This window comes from Genypterus blacodes, unplaced genomic scaffold (genome assembly GCF_046128005.1).
Source record: "Genypterus blacodes isolate CSIRO-AG114 ecotype Tasmania unplaced genomic scaffold, CSIRO-AGI_Gbla_v1 ptg000040l_1, whole genome shotgun sequence".
NCBI lineage: Eukaryota > Metazoa > Chordata > Actinopteri > Ophidiiformes > Ophidiidae > Genypterus > Genypterus blacodes.
The window spans coordinates 3,258,805-3,274,320 of record NW_027466853.1 but is presented as its reverse complement, the minus strand read 5'-3'; the positions used below and the strand labels follow the sequence as shown (position 1 = coordinate 3,274,320).

Below are 15,516 nucleotides of genomic sequence, written 5' to 3'. Positions count from 1 at the left end.
TGAGAAGTGAAGTACACGAGCCACTGTGTGACGATGATGATGATGAAAGTGAGCGTCAGAGATGTAAGTGGTCCCTCTGTATGTTCTATGTGATGATTATCAGTTTCATTAGGTAAGACTTCATTATCCAGAAATGTGTGTTTCTGATGAAGGCATCATGTAAATTGTGATATTGTGGTGATTATACATAATTCCCCCTCGGACTATGGTGTGGGTAGGTGTGTTCCCCACGGTGGTTAAAAGGGCGAGGACTTCCGGTCCGTAGGTGTTGTTGTTCTGCTGTATTGATTGTACGAGACGAGTGAATCCGCATGTCTATAAAGTGGACGTTAAAACTCAATACGCCGCCTCCGACTCCCGTCCTTCGGCACTACACTGGTGACCCTGACGCGAGTCTCGACAAAGTTTCCGAGACTGGACTGAACATGGCCGTTTTTCTCAAATTGCCGGAGTTTTGGGAGACGTCCGCGGCGGCATGGTTCGCACAGACGGAAGCTCAATTCGCCCTCCGCGGGATAACGGATGACGACACACGCTATTTCCACGTCGTCTCCGCACTGGGGAGCTCTACAGCGGCCCGGACAGTGGGGTTTATTACTTCTCTTCCTGCCCTGGAGAAATATGCAGCATTCAAGACTCTCCTGCTCAAAACCTTCGAGCTGTCACGGCCGGAACGAGCCCGACGCCTGTTCGCTATTCACGGCCTCGGAGACAGTAAGCCCTCAGAGCACATGGAGATGATGCTGAACCTGCTAGGTAAAGAAGAGCCAAATTTCCTGTTCATGGAACTGTTCCTTCGGCACATGCCGCCACACGTGCAAACAGCCTAAACTAATACAACTATCACGGAGCCACGAGCTTTCGCCAAGGAGGCTGATCGCTTTTTCCTGGCTACCCAGCGTTTCGCCCCTGAGGTGCTAGCCCCGACGCGCAGCTACATGCCCCCCAGCAGAGGAATGCTAACTACAGGAGACCCTGTGACTGCTGACGGCCGCACAAATTCAGGCATGTGCTACTTCCATGCGCGTTTCGGCGCTAAAGCTAAGAGATGCCGGCCCCCTTGCAACTATGGACCGGCGGGAAACGACAGGGCCCACGTTCAGTTGTACCGTGAGCGTGGGTGCAACAAGCAGACTACTATTCATTAAGGACACCCTCTCCAGGCGTAACTTCCTCTGCGACACCGGAGCTAACAGGAGCGTTTTGCCGGCCACGAGGAGTGACACCGCCAGCGGAGGCTACGGCCCCCCATTGACGTCTGCTAACGACACCCCTATCCGCACCTATGGCACAAAGACTGTGAACCTGTGTCTCGAGGGCCGGCAGTTTACGTGGGATTTTGTTACGGCCGACATTTCCTTCCCCATCCTCGGTGCGGATTTCCTGTGTGCTCACGGACTACTAGTGGACGTCAAGAACAGCCGCTTGGTAGACGCATTGACATTCTCCTCGCTTGCTTGTGTCCGCGGTGAGGCAACATACGGCGGACTCTCCAGCTCTCTTGCTGAGGGGGACAGATATCAACGCCTACTTGGTGAGTTTCCCAGCCTGACGAAGCCCACCTTTTCCGCCACTACCATCAAGCACGGGGTTGAACACCACATTGACACTAAGGGCCCCCCGGTCTACGCTAGGGCCCGGCGGCTCAATCCTGTCAGGCTGGCAGTCGCCAGGTCAGAGTTTGCCAACATGGAGTGCCTGGGCATTATCCACCGCTCTGACAGCCCATGGGCCTCACCCCTCCACATCGTCCCTAAACCAGATGGTGGTTGTCGTCCGTGCGGAGACTACCGCCGCCTTAACGACGCTACCACACCGGACCGCTACCCGGTCCCCCACATCCAGGATTTCTCCGCACATCTGGCTGGCAAACTGGTTTTCTCCAAAGTGGATCTGGTGCGGGGCTACCACCAAGTCCCGGTGCACCCTGCAGACATCCCCAAAACGGCTGTGGTCACGCCGTTCGGACTGTTTGAGTTCCTGCGGATGCCGTTTGGACTTAAGAACGCTGCACAGTCTTTCCAGCGGTTGATGGATTCGGCGCTAAGAGACATGCCGTTCATTTTCGTTTACCTAGACGATATTCTCGTTGCCAGCTCCTCGGAGGGAGAGCACCAAGTACACCTCCGGGATCTCTTCAATAGGCTCGACCAGCACGGCTTGATTATCAACCCTGCGAAGTGCGTGTTCGGGTTGCCCTCCATCCAATTCCTCGGACATCTGGTGAGCAAAGAGGGGGCTGCCCCCCTCCGTGCAAAGGTGGAGGCCGTGTCCGCCTTTCCAAGACCGCACACAGCTCGTGCACTCCGGGAGTTTCTGGGGATGGTAACCTTTTATCACCGGTTCATCCGCCGGGCCGCCCACACTATGCGCCCGCTATACGAGGCTCTTAAGGGTAAGTCCCCCGGTCAGGCCGTCGACTGGACGGCTGAGAGGGATGCCGCGTTCGATGCCACCAAAGCCTCCCTGAGCCAAGCCACCATGCTGGCCCACCCGTCGCACAAGGCCCCCATCGCTATCACCACGGACGCATCTGATTATGCTGTGGGAGAGGTGCACGAGCAATGGGTCGACGGCGCCTGGCAGCCACTCGTCTTTTTCAGCCGCCAGTTGACCCCCAGGGAGCGCAAGTACAGTGCGTTTGACAGAGAGCTCCTCGGCCTCTGGTTGGCAGTCCGCCATTTCAGGTTCCTGCTTGAAGGTCGAGAGTTTACGGCATTCGTGGACCATAAGCCGCTCACGTTCTGCATGTCCAAGGTGGCCGAGCCTTGGTCGGCCCGCCAGCAGCGTCAGCTCTCCTTCATATCGGAATACACCACGGACATCTGACACGTCGCCGGAAAGGACAACGTGGTGCCCTGTGTGGCTGCTCTCCTCGTTTACAGCCATACCACTCTGAACACGCCCGATCTCGTCTGATCTCGGAAGCTAAGCAGCGTCGGGACAGGTTAGTACTTGGATGGGAGACTGCCTGGGAATACCCGGTGCCGTAAGCATTTTGGCCCTCTGAGCAGCAGGCCTCACCTAATCCTCCTCCCTCATGTTTCACTCCCTCTGTCAACACGCAATTTCCCTCGGGAGAATAAAGTTGTATCTTATCTTATCTGAAATGTTAGTGTTCTTCTGATGAAGGCATCATGTAAATTGTGATATACATGAACTTGAGTGTAGTCATGTGTACACGGTGACTTGAACTGGGTCTGTCTCACCTATAAAGAGCCTCTGTGTGGCTGCTCTCCTATTTTACGGCCATACCACTCTGAACACACCCGATCTCGTCTGATCTCAGAAGCTAAGCAGCGTTGGACCAGGTTTGTACTTGGATGGGAGACCGCCTGGGAATACCCGGTGCCGTTAGCATTTTGGCCCTCTGAGCAGCAGGCCTCACCGGGTCCTCCTCCCTCATGTTTCACTCCCTCTGTAAACACGCAATTTCCCTCGGGAGAATAAAGTTGTATCTTATCTTATCTTATATGAAAGCATACATTCAGAAAATGAGTATTGCACATGGGCATAATATGAGAAGATTGAATGCACATGAGAAGTGAAGTACACAAGCCACTGTGTGACGATGATGATGATGATGATGATGATGATGATGATGATGATGATGATGAAAGTGAGCGTCAGAGATGTAAGTGGTCCCTCTGTATGTTCTATGTGATGATTATCAGTTTCATTAGGTAAGACTTCATTATCCAGAAATGTGTGTTTCTGATGAAGGCATCATGTAAATTGTGATATACATGAACTTGAGTGTAGTCATGTGTACACGGTGACTTGAACTGGGTCTGTCTCACCTATAAAGAGCCTCTGTGTGGCTGCTCTCCTTGTTTACGGCCATACCACTCTGAACACGCCCGATCTCGTCTGATCTCTGAAGCTAAGCAGCGTCGGGACAGGTTAGTACTTGGATGGGAGACCGCCTGGGAATACCCAGTGCCGTAAGCATTTTGGCCCTCTGAGCAGCAGGCCTCACCTGGTCCTCCTCCCTCATGTTTCACTCCCTCTGTCAACACGCAATGTCCCTCGGGAGAATAAAGTTCTATCTTATCTTATCTTATATGAAAGCATACATTCAGAAAATGAGTATTGCACATGGCCATAATATGAGATTATTGAATGCACATGAGGAGTGAAGTACACGAGCAACTGTGTGCGGATGATGATGATGATGATGATGATGGTGATGATGAAAGTGAGCGTCAGAGATGTAAGTGGTCCCTCTGTATGTTCTATGTGATGATTATCAGTTTCATTAGGTAAGACTTCATTATCCAGAAATGTGTGTTTCTGATGAAGGCATCATGTAAATTGTGATATACATGAACTTGAGTGTAGTCATGTGTACACGGTGACTTGAACTGGGTCTGCCTCACCTGTAAAGAGCCTCTGTGTGGCTGCTCTCCTCGTTTACGGCCATACCACTCTGAACACGGAAGTCAGAGGAGGTGTGTGTGAGCTCCAGGCGTGCGTGTATTTTGACTGATCCTGTGCGGCAATTTTGATTTTGAGTTTGAACTGTGGCGTTTCTTTAAGCCCAGATTTTTCGTTTCTTTGATAGCTCGGTTTTTGGAGCCACCCCCAGCAGTTTTGACTGTCTGGGGGACACTTTAAGTTATTTGTTTGTTTGGTTTGTGTTTTCCTGATGGAAAATAGTTTATACTGTGCTCCAAGTATGGTGAGAACCAGAGGAAAGGGAGCCAGAGTCGCTGCACCGGGCCCGGTCCGGACGGCCGAGGCAAACGAGCCGATGGTGAAAGACGATCGGGCGTACAGGACCGTGGACGGTCAGAATATGACGGGAGAAATGGAGGACACACGTGCGGTGACAGCTCCTGACGTAGCCGAAAATGCGGAAGGAGGAAGAGGGCAGGAGAGAGAAATCATCAGAGAGGAAGAGATACGGATTATTAAGGATAAAGCTGAAGAGTTTCAGCAAAATTTAACGCTCGCCCTGGAGCTGATTGGAGAAGATAAAGTGACCGCAATGGAGCTGATCCAGGCAATACAAGACACTTGTGGGAAAATCATCGCCTGCCGGTACACGGGCAGAAATAAATATGAGATCACAATGAATCACCCGAAGGGGAAAGAAAGACTATTGGACGGCATAAAAATTGGACAGACCGCGATCATGTCCAAGGAGTTATGTAATGATGAGCTGGTGGTCTCGTTTCTGGGGCTGCCGGCGTATATCACGGACAGCGTCATTCTGGGCAAGCTGAACAGCTGGGGAGTGAGTGCAGTATCCCCGATCATCAGGAGAATGTGGCCGGGAACTAGAATTGCTGACGGAACAAGATACGTGAAAGTTAAATTCACGGAGACGGTCCAATCACTTCCATATTCGACCAAGTTTGAGACGGCTTTTGGAGCAGAGTTCTTCAGAGTTTTGCTCGACAAACAGGTGAAAGTGTGCAGACAGTGCATACAGACTGGTCATATCCTGAGGGACTGTCCAGATTTCCTTTGTAGAAAATGTGGAGAGCAGGGGCACTATGCAAGGGAGTGCATGGGCAGAGGGAACAAATGCCAGAGCTGCAAAAAGGAGATCAGCAGATGTGTTTGTGAGGACGTTGATCATGCTCCAGGGACGGGAGGAAAGCAACGTGAGGAGCAGGAAGAATCGAGAGAGAATATCTCTGAGAGGGAGGAGACCGAGAAGGATCGTGCGGAGGGGGAAGCGGAGAAAGGAAGAGACATACTGGAGTCGGACGGAGAGCAAGGAATGGAGGTGAGAGGATCGACAGCTGAGGTGCCGGGACATGGAGACGCAGCAGAGGGGCAGAGTGTGAATACATCGGAGAGAAAGGAGAGGAAGGTGAAAATTGTTCAACTTCAGCGGCCCCCAGAATCAGACTCAGAGATATGCTTGACGGGGTCTCAAGAGTCGGGGAACTCGGAGTCTGATATGGACCTCGGAAACAGCCAGGAGCTGGGGAAGAGAAGACTGCAATGGATGCTGAAGACAAGGGGATCAAAAAGAGGAAAAAGTAAGACGTGAACTGTAGCATAAAGATGATGGGCCTGATTTATCTCTATGTATTTACAATGTTAAAAATACTATCGCAAAACACAAACGGCTTAAGATGTATTAACAAGATGCGAGATGTTTTAAGGGTGGATACTTTTGACATCCTCTGTGTACAAGAGACTAAGTGGACAAGGGAGTGGAGAAGCTATCTGAGGGATACATGGGCTGGAAAAGTGTGGGCAAACAACGGTGTAAATGGACGAGCCGGAGTCGCTATTTTTGCTAAAGGAGATAAGATCAAAAATGTTAAGGAAATAGTGAAGGATGATGAGGGAAGGGTGATCGGTATTGAATTTATTTACAGGAATGTGCTTTACAAACTTTTGAATATTTATGCACCGAATGAGGACAAGAAGCGTGGAATTTTCTTTGATCAACTAAAACCGCATTTGGGAGGGAACATTTGTGTAGTGGGGGATTTTAACTGTGCACTTACGAGATTGGATATATCAAGCAACAATACATACAAAAGTGATATAAGTAGGAAATCGCTAAATGAGCTTTTTGACTATTTCAACCTGGTAGATCTGTGGAGGGTGTGCAATATGGGAGAAAGGGGCTTTTCCAGACGACAGACGGTTCTGGGGAAACTTAAACAGTCCAGGATTGACTTATGTCTATTAGCATCTGGGCTGGAAAATTTTTTTTCAAAATGCTGGTATGAGTTCACAGGGTTTAGCGATCATGCAAGGTTATGGGTGGAGCTGGGGGAGAAAGAGCACAAAGGTGGAGGGTTATGGTGTTTAAATAACAGTGTTTTGCTGGATGGAAAATATAGGGAGAAAGTTGAAAATCTACTGAAAGAAAGAAAAAGAGAACTGCAGGGTGAGGGTTGTATAAATATGGGGGAGTGGTGGGAGGAGGTGAAATTGCACATCAAAAAAGTGACAATAAACTATTGTAAAAATAAAATGGAGAAGGAAAGAAGAACTGAGTATAGTTTAAGAGACCAGATTAATAAAGAGCTGGAAAGGTCGATTGCAGAGGAAAACTTCAACAATCTAAAATATCTCATGCTGAGAAAACAATTAGATGAGCTTGAGAAGAAACGGAGCAGAGGGGCAGCTATCAGATCGAGGATGAAGGATATTTTAGAAGGGGAAAAGAATACAAGTTTCTTTTTAGGGCTTGAAAAAAGACAGCAAAAGAAAGCTCATCTGCAAAACCTGAAAAATGAAGAGGGTAAGACAATGGAGAAGACAGAGGAAATGCTGGAGGTGGCTCATAAACATTTTAAAACACTTTTTTCAAAGATGGAGGTAAACTCTACAGACCACAGTGTTTTTGAAGGGATAGAAAAAAAATTAGGGGAAGATGACAGAGCAGACTGTGATAAAAACATAACAGAGGAAGAATTGGAAAGGGCAATAAATGGTTTGAATAAGAACAAAAGTCCAGGGCTGGATGGGTTATCGGGGGAATTTTACATCACCTTTAAACAGGTGATGAAGCCAATTCTCCTGAGAATCTTTCAATGCATGGAGCGGGAGGGGAAAGCATCTGGGGACTTCTTCACGGGGCTAATCCGAGTGGTGTATAAGAATAAGGGTGACAAAGGTGATTTGGGGAATTATAGGCCAATTAGTCTGCTAAATACAGATTATAAAATACTGGCTAAAATCCTGGCAAACAGATTGAAGGAGGTGATAGGCACAGTGGTGAATCCCTGTCAGTGTTATGGTGTGGTAGGGAGAGTCATTAGTGACATCATCTTATCGATCCAGGACATCTTTGACAAAATGAATCAGAAGGGAGGGCTGTACATAGGGGTTGATTTAGAGAAGGCGTTTGATAGGGTGGATCATGATTTTTTGTTTAAAACACTGGAAAAGATGGGTTTCGGGGAAGGTTTCACTAAATGGATTAGGTTAATATATAGGAATGCCATCAGTAGGGTGAAAATAAACGGGAGGTTAACTGAGAGCTTCGCTCTGGAGAGGTCAATCAGGCAAGGATGCCCGCTTTCAGCTATGTTATACTCCATAGCGGCAGAACCCTTGTCTGCCCTCATTAGGAGGGACCCAGGGATTTTGGGGATTGAAATGGAAGATAAAACGGACACGAAAATCTACCAGTACGCAGATGACATAAGTATTACGGTTAGGGATGAGAGGAGTGTAGACAGGGTGCTGCAGCATGTAGAGTGCTATGAGAGGGCATCTGGGGCCAAAATCAATGGGGAAAAAACCGAGCTAATTGGCTTTGGTGATGGTTTCGATTGTGTAAATAAATGGAATTTTGTAAAGAGAAATGAAATGGTGAAGGTTTTGGGTGTATACGTAGGTAAGAATCGAGATGCAGCAACAAAACAAACGTGGGGTGAAATAGAGGGAAAAATCAAAATGCGATTGGATTTCTGGTCCGGGAGGAAATTGAATCTAAGGGGTAAAGTGATAGTAACTAACGCCCTCCTCCTGTCCAAGTGTCAGTATGCGCTAAGAGTCTGTGAAAAGCCGGACAGGGTAATAGGAAAGCTGAATGACATGATGAGTGCTTTCACCTGGAATAAAAAACAGCATTTGATAGCCAGGAAGGTGCTCATCAATGGGCAGAAGGAGGGCGGTTTGAAATTGGTGGACCTGAAAAGTAAAAAGCTTAGTGCACGGATTCGACTGTTAGGGAAATTTAGGGGAAACGCAAAGATTTACGCGTGGCAGAAGTGCCTCGACTCTTGCCTACAGGGGTGGGATAATAGAGGAGTGTTTAATCTATGTAGGGAAACGGAGCAAAGGGAAGGAGCACAGGTTAATGCATTTACAGGGGAAATACTTGAAGCGTGGAATATTTTACTGGGGGATTTAAAGTTTAGATGTGAGACTGCGGAGCAGGTGTTACACCAACCAGTTTTCAGAAATCCGGCAATAAGGTGTCAGGGGAAGGTATTTTCAGGGAGGTACTTGGAGGAACTAGGTTTAAATCAGGTGAAGCACTTTATCCAAAGAGGTGGTGGATTTCTGCAGGAGGAAGTAATCCAGGAGGTCAGGGGAAGATTAAGGAAAGTGAGACCAATAGAGATCAAAAGACTATGCCAGAGAATTTTAGAGGGGTTACCTCGTAGCTGGGTGGCGCTGGTGAAGGGGAGGAGGGCAGAGAAGGCTCTGGAGTTGGTCAGTTTCTCCCTCATCCAAGGAGGGAAAGAGCATGACATACGATCAGTTAACTCCAAGATACTATATAGAGTGTTTTTGGGAAAGGAAAAGAAGAAAGCGGCAGCTGAGGAAGTATGGCTAAGGCAGTTCCATGGGCTTAAGAGGGAGCACATTTGGTCAGATCTAAATGTGAAGTTCATTTCATCAGAGTGCTTTGATACAAATTTCAGGCTCAGACACAATAGAATATTTGTCAATTTGGTGCTAAACCAGATAAATAGACTCAACAGCAAGGTTTGTGATATATGTGAGGTGGAAGTGGAGACATTTAGGCACTTTATTTTTGAATGTAAGGAGTTAAAAGTGTTTTTTGAGAAGCTGGACCAATGCTTTCAAAAATGTAGAGTCACAATCACGGAAAAGGAAAAATGGGAGAGGTTTTTTCTATTTGGGTATAAGGAAAGGAAAGCAGGGGTGAACAAATGGCTTATCAATTACATTCTGAGTTATGCCAAACATGTCATCAGACTTCGGAGAAACTATTCACATTTCGAGGACAAAAAAGTGAACATCTGGAGATTTTTCTGTAACTTTATGAAAAGGAATGTGAGTCTGCTGTGGGATGGTGGGGACAAGATTTCAAACAAAAGGTGCTGGAAGATAACTGTCTATTTGTGTGTGGAAATCAGGGTGGGGTGCAAATGTCAATAGGTCAAGGGTGAGGGGTGATGGGTGAAGGAAAAAAAAAAAAAAAGAAAAAAAAAAGATGTGATGAATGGTGTTATGGATTGTTGGAAATAATTTGATTTGATTTGAAATGACTTGTATTTACTTGTGTAAAATGTATTTGTAAAAATATTTATTTTTTGATAATAAAAGAGAAAAAAAAAAAACACGCCCGATCTCGTCTGATCTCAGAAGCTAAGCAGCGTCGGGCCAGGTTAGTACTTGGATGGCAGACCGCCTAGGAATAACCGGTGCCGTAAGCATTTTGGCCCTGTGAGCAGCAGGCCTCACCTGGTCCTCCTCCCTCATGTTTCACTCACTCTGTGAACATGCAAGTTCCCTCGGGAGAATAAAGTTGTATCTTATCTTATCTTATATGAAAGCATACATTCAGAAAATGAGTATTGCACATGGGCATAATATGAGAAGATTGAATGCACATGAGAAGTGAAGTACACGAGCCACTGTGTGACGATGATGATGATGATGAAAGTGAGCGTCAGAGATGTTAGTGGTCCCTCTTTATGTTCTATGTGATGATTATCAGTTTCATTAGGTAAGACTTCATTATCCAGAAATGTGTGTTTCTGATGAAGGCATCATGTAAATTGTGATATACATGAACTTGAGTGTAGTCATGTGTACACGGTGACTTGAACTGGGTCTGTCTCACCTATGAAGAGCCTCTGTGTGGCTGCTGTCCTCGTTTACGGCCATACCACTCTGAACACGCCCGATCTCGTCTGATCTCGGAAGCTAAGCAGCGTCGGGCCAGGTTAGTGCTTGAATGGGAGACCTCCTGGGAATACCCGGTGCCGTAAGCATTTTGGCCCTCTGAGCAGCAGGCCTCACCTGGTCTTCCTCCCTCATGTTTCACTCCCTCTGTCAACACGCAATTTCCCTAGGGAGAATAAAGTTGTATCTTATCTTATCTGAAATGTTAGTGTTCTTCTGATGAAGGCATCATGTAAACTGTGATATACATGAACTTGAGTGTAGTCATGCGTACACGGTGACTTGAACTGGGTCTGTCTCACCTATAAAGAGCCTCTGTGTGGCTGCTCTCCTCGTTTACGGCCATACCACTCTGAACACGCCTGATCTCGTCTGATCTCGGAAGCTAAGCAGCGTCGGGCCAGGTTAGTACTTGGATGGGAGACCGCCTAGGAATACCCGGTGCCGTAAGCATTTTGGCCCTCTGAGCAGCAGGCCTCACCTGGTCCTCCTCCCTCATGTTTAACTCCCTCTGTGAACACGCAAGTTCCCTCGGGAGAATAAAGTTCTATCTTATCTTATCTTATATGAAAGCATACATTCAGAAAATGAGTATTGCACATGGGCATAATATGAGAAGATTGAATGCACATGAGAAGTGAAGTACACGAGCCACTGTGTGACGATGATGATGATGATGATGATGATGATGATGATGATGATGAAAGTGAGCGTCAGTGATGTAAGTGGTCCCTCTGTATGTTCTATGTGATGATTACCAGTTTCTTTAGGTAAGACTTCATTATCCAGAAATGTGTGTTTCTGGTGAAGGCATCATGTAAATTGTGATATATATGAACTTGAGTGTAGTCATGTGTACACGGTGACTTGAACTGGGTCTGTCTCACCTATAAAGAGCCTCTGAGTGGCTGCTTTCCTCGTTTACGGCCATACCACTCTGAACACGCCCGATCTCGTCTGATCTCGGAAGCTAAGCAGTGTCGGGCCAGGTTAGTACTTGGATGGGAGACCGCCTTGGAATACCCGGTGCAGTAAGCATTTTGGCCCTCTGAGCAGCAGGCCTCACCTGGTCCTCCTCCCTCATGTTTCACTCCCTGTGTCAACACCCAATGTCCCTCGGGAGAATAAAGTTGTATCTTATCTTATCTTATAAGAAAGCATACATTCAGAAAATGAGTATTGCACATGGGCATAATATGAGATGATTGAATGCACATGAGGAGTGAAGTACACGAGCCACTGTGTGACGATGATGATGATGATGATGATGATGATGATGAAAGTGCGCAGCATCCAGGCAGAAATGCCATCAATGTGTGTAAACTTGGGGCAAATTGGGGAATATTGAAAATTTTCTAAAAATGTTGACCCGGGTCATCAATTTTTGAAACTGGAGAAAACTTGAAAAGCCCATATCTGTGACAAGGAAGGAGATAGAGAGCTGAAATTTCAGGCGCAGCATCCAGGCAGAAATGCCATCAATGTGTGTAAACTTGGGGCAAATTGGGGAATATTGCAAATTTTCTAAAAATGTTGACCCGGGTCATCAATTTTTGAAACTGGAGAAAACTTGAAAAGCCCATATCTGTGACAAGGAAGGAGATAGAGAGCTGAAATTTCAGGCGCAGCATCCAGGCAGAAATGCCATCAATGTTTGTAACTTTGGGGCAAATTGGGGAATATTGAAAATTTTCTAAAAATGTTGACCCGGGTCATCAATTTTTGAAACTGGAGAAAACTTGAAAAGCCCATATCTGTGACAAGGAAGGAGATAGAGAGCTGAAATTTCAGGCGCAGCATCCAGGCAGAAAAGCCATCAATGTTTGTAACTTTGGGGCAAATTGGGGAATATTGAAAATTTTCTAAAAATGTTGACCCGGCTCATCAATTTTTGAAACTGGAGAAAACTTGAAAAGCCCATATCTGTGACAAGGAAGGAGATAGAGAGCTGAAATTTCAGGCGCAGCATCCAGGCAGAAAAGCCATCAATGTGTGTAAATTTGGGGCAAATTGGGGAATATTGAAAATTTTCTAAAAATGTTGACCCGCGGGTCATCGATTCTTGTAACTAGAGAAAACTTGAAAAGCCCATGTCTGTGACAAGGAAGGAGATAGAGAGCTAAAATTTCAGACGCAGCATCCAGGCAGAAATGCCATCAATGTGTGTAAATTTGGGGCAAATTGGGGAATATTGAAAATTTTCTAAAAATGTTGACCCGGGTCATCAATTTTTGAAACTGGAGAAAACTCGAAAAGCCCATATCTGTGACAAGGAAGGAGATAGAGAGCTAAAATTTCAGACGCAGCATCCAGACAGAAATGCCATCAATTTGTGTAAATTTGGGACAAATTGGGGAATATTGAAAATTTTCTAAAAATGTTGACCCGAGTCATCAATTTTTGAAACTGGAGAAAACTTGAAAAGCCCATATCTGTGACAAGGAAGGAGATAGAGAGCTACAATTTCAGACGCAGCATCCAGGCAGAAATGCCATCAATGTGTGTAAATTTGGGGCAAATTGGGGAATATTGAAAATTTTCTAAAAATGTTGACCCGGGTCATCAATTTTTGAAACTGGAGAAAACTTTAAAAGCCAATATCTGTGACAAGGAAGGAGATAGAGAGCTACAATTTTAGACGCAGCATCCAGGCAGAAATGCCATCAATGTGTGTAAATTTGGGGCAAATTGGGGAATATTGAAAATTTTCTAAAAATGTTGACCCGCGGGTCATCGATTTCTGAAACTGGAAAAAACTTGAAAAGCCCATATCTGTGACAAGGAAGGAGATAGAGAGCTAAAATTTCAGACGCAGCATCCAGACAGAAATGCCATCAATGTGTGTAAATTTGGGACAAATTGGGGAATATTGAAAATTTTCTAAAAATGTTGACCTGCGGGTCATCGATTCTTGAAACTAGAGAAAACTTGAAAAGCCCATATCTGTGACAAGGAAGGAGATAGAGAGCTAAAATTTCAGACGCAGCATCCAGACAGATATCCCATCAATTTGTGTAAATTTGGGACAAATTGGGGAATATTGAAAATTTTCTAAAAATGTTGACCCGCGGGTCATCGATTCTTGTAACTAGAGAAAACTTGAAAAGCCCATGTCTGTGACAAGGAAGGAGATAGAGAGCTACAATTTCAGACGCAGCATCCAGGCACAAATGCCATCAATGTGTGTAAATTTGGGGCAAATTGGGGAATATTGAAAATTTTCTAAAAATGTTGACCCGGGTAATCAATTTTTGAAACAGGAGAAAACTCGAAAAGCCCATATCTGTGACAAGGAAGGAGATAGAGAGCTAAAATTTCAGACGCAGCATCCAGACAGAAATGCCATCAATTTGTGTAAATTTGGGACAAATTGGGGAATATTGAAAATTTTCTAAAAATGTTGACCCGAGTCATCAATTTTTGAAACTGGAGAAAACTTGAAAAGCCCATATCTGTGACAAGGAAGGAGATAGAGAGCTGAAATTTCAGGCGCAGCATCCAGGCAGAAAAGCCATCAATGTTTGTAACTTTGGGGCAAATTGGGGAATATTGAAAATTTTCTAAAAATGTTGACCCGGGTCATCAATTTTTGAAACTGGAGAAAACTTGAAAAGCCCATATCTGTGACAAGGAAGGAGATAGAGAGCTGAAATTTCAGGCGCAGCATCCAGGCAGAAAAGCCATCAATGTGTGTAAATTTGGGGCAAATTGGGGAATATTGAAAATTTTCTAAAAATGTTGACCCGCGGGTCATCGATTCTTGTAACTAGAGAAAACTTGAAAAGCCCATGTCTGTGACAAGGAAGGAGATAGAGAGCTAAAATTTCAGACGCAGCATCCAGGCAGAAATGCCATCAATGTGTGTAAATTTGGGGCAAATTGGGGAATATTGAAAATTTTCTAAAAATGTTGACCCGGGTCATCAATTTTTGAAACTGGAGAAAACTCGAAAAGCCCATATCTGTGACAAGGAAGGAGATAGAGAGCTAAAATTTCAGACGCAGCATCCAGACAGAAATGCCATCAATTTGTGTAAATTTGGGACAAATTGGGGAATATTGAAAATTTTCTAAAAATGTTGACCCGAGTCATCAATTTTTGAAACTGGAGAAAACTTGAAAAGCCCATATCTGTGACAAGGAAGGAGATAGAGAGCTAAAATTTCAAACGCAGCATCCAGGCAGAAATGCCATCAATGTGTGTAAATTTGGGGCAAATTGGGGAATATTGAAAATTTTCTAAAAATGTTGACCCGGGTCATCAATTTTTGAAACTGGAGAAAACTTTAAAAGCCAATATCTGTGACAAGGAAGGAGATAGAGAGCTACAATTTTAGACGCAGCATCCAGGCAGAAATGCCATCAATGTGTGTAAATTTGGGGCAAATTGGGGAATATAGAAAATTTTCTAAAAATGTTGACCCGCGGGTCATCGATTTCTGAAACTGGAAAAAACTTGAAAAGCCCATATCTGTGACAAGGAAGGAGATAGAGAGCTAAAATTTCAGACGCAGCATCCAGACAGAAATGCCATCAATGTGTGTAAATTTGGGACAAATTGGGGAATATTGAAAATTTTCTAAAAATGTTGACCCGCGGGTCATCGATTCTTGAAACTAGAGAAAACTTGAAAAGCCCATATCTGTGACAAGGAAGGAGATAGAGAGCTAAAATTTCAGACGCAGCATCCAGACAGAAATGCCATCAATGTGTGTAAATTTGGGACAAATTGGGGAATATTGAAAATTTTCTAAAAATGTTGACCCGCGGGTCATCGATTCTTGAAACTAGAGAAAACTTGAAAAGCCCATATCTGTGACAAGGAAGGAGATAGAGAGCTAAAATTTCAGACGCAGCATCCAGACAGATATCCCATCAATTTGTGTAAATTTGGGACAAATTGGGGAATATTGAAAATTTTCTAAAAATG

General features: G+C 45.3%; 4 non-coding genes and 2 pseudogenes across 4 annotated transcripts; all 6 read left to right on the top strand.

Moving 5' to 3' along the window:
- The first annotated feature begins 2,877 nt into the window (after positions 1-2,877).
- On the top strand, positions 2,878-2,996 carry LOC142999171 (5S ribosomal RNA; annotated as a pseudogene).
- Positions 2,997-3,241: 245 nt separating this feature from the next.
- LOC142999163 (5S ribosomal RNA) lies at positions 3,242-3,360 on the top strand. The gene has a single exon (XR_012963284.1). It is a non-coding gene; the product is annotated as a 5S ribosomal RNA (ribosomal RNA).
- Positions 3,361-3,832: 472 nt separating this feature from the next.
- On the top strand, positions 3,833-3,951 carry LOC142999173 (5S ribosomal RNA; annotated as a pseudogene).
- Positions 3,952-10,557: 6,606 nt separating this feature from the next.
- Positions 10,558-10,676, top strand: LOC142999155 (5S ribosomal RNA). Its single transcript, XR_012963276.1, has one exon. It is a non-coding gene; the product is annotated as a 5S ribosomal RNA (ribosomal RNA).
- A 245-nt stretch (positions 10,677-10,921) lies between these two features.
- On the top strand, positions 10,922-11,040 carry LOC142999182 (5S ribosomal RNA). Its single transcript, XR_012963295.1, has one exon. It is a non-coding gene; the product is annotated as a 5S ribosomal RNA (ribosomal RNA).
- Positions 11,041-11,506: 466 nt separating this feature from the next.
- On the top strand, positions 11,507-11,625 carry LOC142999157 (5S ribosomal RNA). Its single transcript, XR_012963278.1, has one exon. It is a non-coding gene; the product is annotated as a 5S ribosomal RNA (ribosomal RNA).
- Positions 11,626-15,516: the final 3,891 nt, after the last annotated feature.